The sequence below is a fragment of the Grammomys surdaster genome, unplaced genomic scaffold (assembly GCF_004785775.1).
Source record: "Grammomys surdaster isolate TR1022 unplaced genomic scaffold, NIH_TR_1.0 125940, whole genome shotgun sequence".
NCBI classification, from domain to species: Eukaryota; Metazoa; Chordata; class Mammalia; order Rodentia; family Muridae; genus Grammomys; species Grammomys surdaster.
In genome coordinates, this window is record NW_021620762.1 from 2,177,981 (window position 1) to 2,186,826 (window position 8,846).

At 48.4% G+C, this 8,846-nt stretch overlaps 1 pseudogene; it reads right to left on the reverse strand.

Annotated features, from left to right (window-relative positions):
• Positions 1–3,579: 3,579 nt before the first annotated feature.
• The window catches only part of LOC114608754, a 7,129-nt pseudogene continuing 1,862 nt past the window's right edge, over positions 3,580–8,846 (reverse strand).

Genomic DNA, 8,846 nt, shown 5'->3' on the forward strand with positions numbered 1-8,846 from the left:
ATAGGGTGTGAACCAGCAGAAAGCTTCCATCAGCCTTTCTAGGAAGGCTGAAGGGAATTTAGTAGGCCCTAGGACCATTTCTCTTACCTTAGCCAAATTAGTGGGGTGCTGTGCAGCCTCCTGGAGACCTTCCATCAAAGCCTGGTGATAGACTCTTAAATGGTCCCTACCATCAAGTGTGTTGAAATTCCAGTTGAGTCTGGGAACCCTGTGTCTATCTCATTCTGCAGGAGTGTAGGTCTCCCATCTGTCCCAGGGACATTCTTTCTGGCTTCTAGGAGGACCTGCTGCCTTTCCTCAGTAGTAAAGAGCTTCTGTAAGAGCTGCTGACAATCATCCCAAGTGGGCTGAATTGAAAAGAGGAGAGAATCAATCAGGTTGATCAGAGCCTGGGGGTTTTCAGAAAAAGAAGGGTTATGAGTCTTCCAGTTATAGAGATCTGCCAACGAAAAGGGCCAATACTGGAGAAGGTGGTTGCACCGATCATCGGGGGCCCACAGAGTTAAGATAGTGGTCTTGGGAGTCACTGCCCACCTACTCTGAGTCCCAGCAGCCGGACCCTCCTCCTCTGCCAGGGGAGTCGAGGGTTCTGCTGGCGCTGCGGCCCCCATGCCACCAGAGCTTTGGCCCCCTGTGCTACTGGAGCTGTGGCCAGGGTCTTTGTTTTGGGGAGCGCTGGAGAGTAAGGAGGAGGGAGATCTAATACAAAGTGGTCAGTATCTGAGGTGGGTAAGATCTTCTTTTCTCCCATGGGACGTGAGACTCTCTTCTCATCACCATCCTTCAACATGAACACCTCGGTCTTCAGTGGGCCTGAAAGTAAAACAAATGGGCAAACCCACGGGATGGGGGAAGAGAGAACCAAGTTTTATAGGGGATCTTGTCTGGTTGCCCACCGGGTCCCCTCTGAAAAATTCTTCCTTTAATATGTCTAACTTTCTCTAGAAAGAAGGATCCCTCCAGTGGCCATCCCATCTGATAAAATGAGCATTCTTAGGTACACAATGTCTTCCATTTCCATTTCTTCACTCTGACTGACAGGTTATGAGCTCTAGCCTTAACTTCAGTCCAGTGGTCAAGAGTCAAAGATAGTAGAGTGGAAAGTGCCTGTCCCATGGTTGAAAGTAGATCATCAGTCCAACACCACAAACAATGAACAATACAAACAAAATCAGACATGGACGTACCACCACGAGAGAGCCCCAGGCAGCAGTGGCTGAGAGACCACCTTCAGACGGAGAATCTTATTTCCCAGAAGGACCCTGGAGCATCTTCTAGTGTCCCGTGACCTGCGGCATGCTGGCACATCTACCCCGCTGCCTAGTCACTCCCAAAGAGTTCCTTTCCAGAACTCAAAACCTGACCGTTTCCCAGGATCCAAAACAGACTGCTCTCCATGGCTTGTCTGGTCCCCACCCCTGCCACAGACACTGAGACCAGGCTATACACTTCACAGACACAAAACACAAAACAGAAAGCACAAATGCACACAAACCTGCTTGAGTGAAACTCCGACCCCTGTGCCATGGGGTCCGAGAGTGCACATGTATCTTGGCGGAGACTCCAAACGTTGGAACCAAAGATCCAAAACCGGGGGGTGTGCTCCCACAGAAACATTCATGGACAGAAGACTCAATGCAATAACAAGAGGTTTAATGATAACCAGCGCACTGGGGCTCCCTCGCACGCAGGCGAGAGGAACCCTGAGTCAAAGCTGAGAGCAGTTTTCATACAGAGTTCATGAGGGCAACCACAAAGGCTGACCTTAACAGCCATTCCAGGTCCGGTCTCCAGGTGACTCAGATTGCACATTATTTTTATGACAATGAGTGTTAGCTAAGTGGCTTCCATTTGCCCAGGTTTATTACATTAAGGGCCCAGCTTCCTGATTACCTCTTATCTTGGGCCCTTCCCCTGGAATGTGTGTGTAAGTCTTTGGGATGTGTTCCTCCCAGGATGTGTCCTGGCACAGTTAACTTTTGAGTTTAAACCAAAACCTGAGATTCTTTCAATTTTAAGTTTAAACTGAGACCTGAAATTCATACAGCAGGAGCTGATGCACAGGCCATGGAGGGTGCTGTTTACTGGCTTGCACCCATGGCTTCTTCAGCTTGCTTTCTTGTAGAATCAGGATCACCAGCCCAATGGGTGGGGTCCTCCACCATCAGTCACTACTTAAGGAAATGCTCTATAGGCTTGCCTGCAGCCCGATCTTAGGGAGTCTTTTCCAGTTGAGGTCCCCTCTTCTCATATCTAGCTTATGTCAAGTTGACATAAAACCAGCCAGGATATTACTTGTACTATACCTATAAAGTTCATTGTTCTGTCACATATTTGATGCTGTAAGACTCTTGGGGAATCTTAGCTTACGGGAGATCCCTTACGTGCACCATGCAGAAATGTGAATCGATGCTAAAAAGCAAGAGGAATTTTAATGATCCAATGCACTGGGCTCATCCTGCACCTGAGGAAGAGGCAGCCACCCTGGGCAGCCCATTTGGTCAGTTTTTATTCAGTTTAAGGGGTAGACTAGAGAAACAGTGACTAGGCACAATATGATTGGCAGAACAGTGTGACTTTTAAACTGATTGGTCTTTGGGGAATGAGGTGGCAAGGACCTCCTTTGTCTGTAGGTGGCAAGGGTTGGTTGTGTCTACATGCTCTGGGCCTTCACCATCTGCTGGTGGGTTCCCTTCCACGTGGTCTGAGGAATGTTAATCAGCCTCTCCCTTCCTCCTCTGACCAGGGAATGTTAATCCAGCAAGTGTCCTCTGAGGAATGTTAATTAGCCTCTCCCAAGGGGTTTGGTGAGTGGAAGTGTTCCAAAGTTCCTCTTCAATGTATGCTGTTTTCAGCTTTTCTTGTTTACTTTTTTTGTTTTCAAAATAGAGTTTCTCTGTGTAGCCCTCGCTATCCTAGAACTCCCTCTGTAGACCAGGCTGGCCTGGAATTCACATAAATCTGCCTGCCTCTGCCTCCTGAGTTCTGTAACTAAAGGTGATTCTTATTCTGTTAGTAGCTTTATTCATTTCTTAAGGCCTATTTTTTAGTTTTAAATTATGTGTATATAAGCATCCTTGTGTGTGGGTATGTGCGTAAGAGGCTAGGTGCTTCAAAGTACAAAGGAAGGCAATGAATCTGGGACCAGAGTTACAGGCATTTGTGGCTTGCCTGACATAGGTATTGGGATCCAAACCCAAGTTCTCTGCTAAAGCAGTATGTGCTCTTAACTCCTGAGCATTCCATTTCCTGCTCAGCTGCACCTCACAGCTTGCAGCATCCTTCTGGACTTGATCCTGCTCAGCCCTGAACCCTGAGTGCTGGGCCAGCTCCATTTTGCAGAAGAGCAAAGCACAGCAAAGGTCTATCCACGCTCGAGCGCCAAGCTGCGCCGCCTGCCAGACGGAGTTGCTATTGCACTATCTGAGCAAATCATGGGCCCCTTGGTATACTACTGGGCAGTAAGTCTAAATAAAGTTGGTTCTGTTTTGTTTTGTTTCCATCCACTACCAAGTGCCTCGGTTTGTTCTTTATTGTAATTCCGTGCTTTATAGTCCAAAGTTCTGAAGGCAGTGTTTGAAAAGAAAAGTAAGGTGAACTAAAATGTTCAGAGTTTGGGTCGAATTCTAACTGTGGGGTTTGAGCAAAAAATGACCAGAGCCTGTGGTGATTTTCCAAAAGGACTCCAAACACTCTGTCACACACAGCTTTTCTCTGAGACTGAAGGGTCCGGGGCAGGTTTGAATCGGGGAAGACAGAGAGGAAGGAGTGTGTGAGGAACCCTTAAATCCCGTGTTGATAGTGATGGAGGGAAACCCTGAAGTCTAGGCCCTGGTCAGTTCTTTGCTTTGTCACTTTGTGGGCGCTGGTACAGCCAGATGATACCTTCATCATGCAGACGCTTCCAGACTTTTCTCTCTAACTTAAAGTCATGGTTTATGTAAAAGATGAGCCGCTTCCATGTTCTGTCATAGTAGTGGTCAGAGAAGCGCTCATGGCCCTCGGTGATGAATCCATAGGCACTCACCTGCAGAAAAGTGGAGGAGGAGCTGGGATGGGAGGGGCTGCCTCCTAGGGCAGTCTGTCCCTTTATCCTGGTCCTGCCCCTAGGGCTCTGGATGCAGGTCGCTTGGGTGTACATGGTCATTCCCATGCCTGTGAGAGGTTGGCAGCCTCACCTTGTCACAGAGATGAAGGGCTGTAAGCAGCAGGAGTGCCCCAGTGGTGGGGCGGTATAATCTCCAGTGGGCAGTGTCCAGGGACTTTGACCTCAGAAACCTGTTGAAAATGCCCAGATTCCCAGCTGTCAGGAGCCAGCAAAGGAGGAGAGGCCCACGGCCCCTCTGTGGGCTTCCTATCCTTACCTGTTCTTCATGTAACGGAGAAAGTCTGGGTGCAGCAGCAAGTATCGATCCATGTCCAAGGCATCCAGGAAGGCTTCCTGAGGTCTATGCCTGTAGCCAGAGATGGATCACTCAGGCCCTGTTCTCTTACCTGGTGTGCTGGAGGCCAAGTCATGGTTACACTGTGACTGCTACCCCATCTCCAGGTGGCACAGAGGCAGTCCCCCTGATTAACACTTTGCAAGTCAGTCACTCACTGCTCAGTCTGGCCAGGGTTTCAGGGACAGGAGGAGGGAAGTGGGTACCTGAACCAGTAAAGTTTGGTTTTTGCCATGGTCTGATTCAAAAACATAGCTTCCAGCCATTCATAGTCCCGGGCACCTTCCAGGAAGTGTAGATATCTGACGTCCTGAAGACCAATGACAGCAAGTGATCCAGAACTGCCTTTAGGAGACTGGACTGAGGGTGGCCCTCCTCTCACTTATGACTGTCCCTTGGCTCTCCCATGGCCTGAGTGGCTGTTTTCACTACTCTTGCCCTCATGTGAACAGAGCTTGTGAGGAGCCAGGTTCCATTCATACACAAGGCACTCATATCTCTCCCCTGACCAGGGACTTTGAAGCCACAACCATCTGCACTCAGTTGTCTCCCTGTCTAGGGGCTCTGTGGCCACGCTCATTCAGACTCAAGTATCTCCGAGTCCAGGGACTGTGAACCCACGCCCAAACGCACTCATTGGTCTCTCATATCCAGGGGCTGTGTGGTCACACCCATTCCTCTCTTCTCACCTTCCCCAGAGGCACATGCTGGAAACCTCGACTACCCAAATTGAGGATAGACTGGACCAGGGAGAAGGCAGTGAAGCCATAGAAGGATATGCGGGTCCCCACATCCTGTTCATATCCTTTGACAACGGCTCCACTCAGTCTGTACAGAAAGATCAAACCAGATGACGAGAATGGAGGAGAGACATTTGGAGGGGGGTGAGAAACATGAAGCAGCCTGGCAGGAGTTGTAGACACACTCCATTTTCTAGATAAGGTAGGGGACATGTCTTAGGTAGGGTTTTATAGCTGTTAAGAGACACTGTGACTGCTATGCCAACCCTTATAAAGGGAAACATTTAATTGGGGCTGGTTTACAGTTTGAGAGGTTTAGTCCGTCATCATCATGGAGAGGAATATGATGGATCACAGGCAGGCACGGTGCTGGAGGAGCTGAGACTGCTACATCTTGATCCACAGACAGCAGAAGGGGACTCTGTGCCACACTGGACAGAGCTTGAGCATAGACCTTCAAGCCTATCCTCACAGTGACAGACTTCCTCCAACAAGGCCACGCCTCTTAACCAGGCCACTCCTCATGGGCCAAGCATTCACCTAGGTGAGTCTGTGAGAGCCATTCCTATTCAAACCACCACAGGACACTTATCAGGTCTCCCAGGAGAGCCCATCTCTACAGGCAATGGAGGAAGAACATACCGGAAAACATAGTCATGGCTGTCTATCTCTTGGCCCATACGTGAATCATTCAGGATGCCCCCATTCCCCACTACAGCACAGGTGATACATGTGAGGTACCCAGTGGGGAGGCTTGCCAGGAGGAGCTGCTGCTGGGGTACCGGAGGGAAGCGGGTCAGCACCTTCTGTACCACTGGAACAGACCATGACTCCATTCAGAGCCCGGAAAGGAGATCAACCCAAGACAGGAAGCCAGCCACTCTTTGCCCTGAAGTAAGGACTCACGGGACTGATTGAGCTCCATGAAGCCAAAGGGCGGTGCAAAGTGCTCTAGACGGCTCCACTCGCTCTGGGTGAAGTGTCCAGAGTCCAGGAACAGAGTGATGTTGGGCAGAAAGAGATTCTGTAGCCATGGTGACTTGGAGGCCTTGCTCTTCACAGAGTCGGGGCAAGTCTATGTGCAGAAAGACATGTAAAGGTGAGGTAATTGGATGGCCCGGGAAACCATCACCCAGGGCCTTGGTGGGCTCCATTACATACAGGCTGGGCCTAGGGGGCGTGCAATTTGAAAGTTCCTGTGTGGAGAGTTTTTGAGGCTGCTTGGCAAGAATCAGACATTGGCCAAGGACAAGGAAATAGGCTTTAGGCAGGAATCTGACACTGGACAATGACAAGGACGTAAGTTCAGACAGGATTCTACTTTTAGGCTAAAACAGAGAAGTAACTTCAGTCAGGAATCTAAGTCTTAGGCTAGAACAAAGAAGTAGGCCTCATGCATGCATATAACTGTGAGCTAGGACAGGGAAGTAGCCTCAGATATTTTTGTCATCCTGATGAGCCCTTAGAAACAGTGATCAAGGGAGAGTGATCTCAGGATTTTGTTTATTGTCTTGTTTGTTCCTTGACTATTTGCATCTATTGTATTGCTGGTTCCTCAACCTAGAACTGACCTAAATACTTTCATGTAATTAAAATGGTTTAAAAGGAAATTTGGAAAAAATAAACGTGCCTCAGCCTTCAGCCTCAGAACTGGTTAGGATCATCCTGCAATGTTGTCTACTCATCTCTGCTTTTAATCCTCAATCCTGCACTGGAGAACCTGTTGACTGACTGAGCTGGCTTGGTCATTCCTACCCCCTACTCTCTCTCTTTCATTTGGAGCTTAGGGTCTGACTACCTATCTCTCCATGTCTGGATCCACCTTGGTCCTAGAAAAAGGGTCTCCTCAGCTCCTAAGCAGCTACACTTGGCAATTCTGACAGCCACAAGTGTGTGCTCTGTTCTGATTGGACATGCCCTGTCCTGTGTGTATACACAAATAGGTTTTCAGTATCTCTATCAAGGCAGGTCTTAGAAGGATAAGGGGGGGTGACATGGGATTGAGTGTGTGCAGCTTTTCTCAAGCCTGGAAGTTTCCTGAGTTGGCTTTCCAGGGATGGCAATGTTCCTGGGAGGGGAACAGCTGGGCACTATGCTGTGTCTTCTTGTATGCTAGTCCCATGACTGTAGAATAAGAAATCATGTACTGGACCCCACAACTGAGCACACTCCCTTCCCACAGAATGTTAACCTGCCCCAGGCCTCTTTTAAGGACTCCCAGACAAATCCCTTCCAGCCTCACTTTTCTGAGTTGCCCAGAGCTAGGTTCGGGACCTGCCTTCTCCTCCCTAACTAAGGCAGTTACAAGAAGGAAGGAGGGCCAAAAACAAGTGTCAGGCCAAGTACAGGAAGGGTCAAGCTTATGACTGAAAGCTGAGCACAGGAGGAAAGAGCTGCTTGGGTTGGTGGTAGTGTGGAGAATCATGGCATAGGTCCGGACTCACCTTCTGTAGGCTGCCCACATCCATGCTATAGTCCTCCTCAAAATCCCACCGAGGCTCAGACTTGAAGTTGGAGGCCTTCAGCATTTGGCTTTTTTGTTTGCTGGGGTGTGGAAAAGAAGCAGGGAATGAGGTGGCCTAGACCATTTTCTTCTTGGGTGGGACAGATCCTGTGGCCATTGATCTCTTCCTTGTTAACAGTGTTCCTGTAGCTCTTGATAGGTTGTCCAGATGTCTACAAATCTACCTATCAACCTATCCATAAATCTATCAACCTATCTTTCTATAAATCTGTCAACCTAGCTATCTATAATCTATCTATCTATCTATCTATCTATCTATCTATCTATCTATCTATCATCTGTCTGTGTGTCTGTCCACCCGTCCATCCATCCATCCATCCATCCATCCATCCATCCATCCATCCATCAGTCCTTCCATCTACTCCCTTCTTCCTTTTTCTAGTGCTGGAATCAAACCTTGGGCCTCATAGATATTAGGCAATTTTCTACTACTGAATCACACCTCCTGCCTAGCCCTTTCTCCTTCTCTGAGTCTTTCTTTGGTTATATATTTCACAACCTTCTTGCTGTGAGGTTGAGTCATCTTTTGGGATGTCCCAGCTCTTGTTGACATGGCCTCAACAGTCAAAATCTGAGGTTTTCCTGGGGAAGGCCTGCCACTCTGAAGAATACCCGAGTACTTTTCAGGATCTTGTCACACACACCCCCCACAGCTCTGACAATATCATTGTCTACAAACACATATCTGGGAGTGTGTGTTCCACTCCTTGAACACTGGTGAAGGAGGAGCTCCTGTCCCACAGCTCCTAGGCCATGGAGACCCAGGACAGAACAGCACAGTTCTGTTTTCTTCCCATGTGTTACACGATGGATAGCTCCGTTGACATTCAGCCTTCACAAGTAGCTAGACAGCAATGGGCACCTAGCTGTTTACCATACCCCTTAACTCACAGGCATGTGGCATTGACTGGGTATGGGAACCTGGAGTGGTTCTGCTGGAGGCCACTCCTACTTGAAGCTTCTTTCTAACATTCATGCAGTTCTTCAACCCCCTCCCACATCCCCATGTTGTTCTAGGGATGCCTTGACACTATGATAGCCATTCTTATCTGAAATGCACACTTGAAACTGATCTCTCAAATGACATATATATATATATATATATATATATATATATATATATATATATATACACAGACA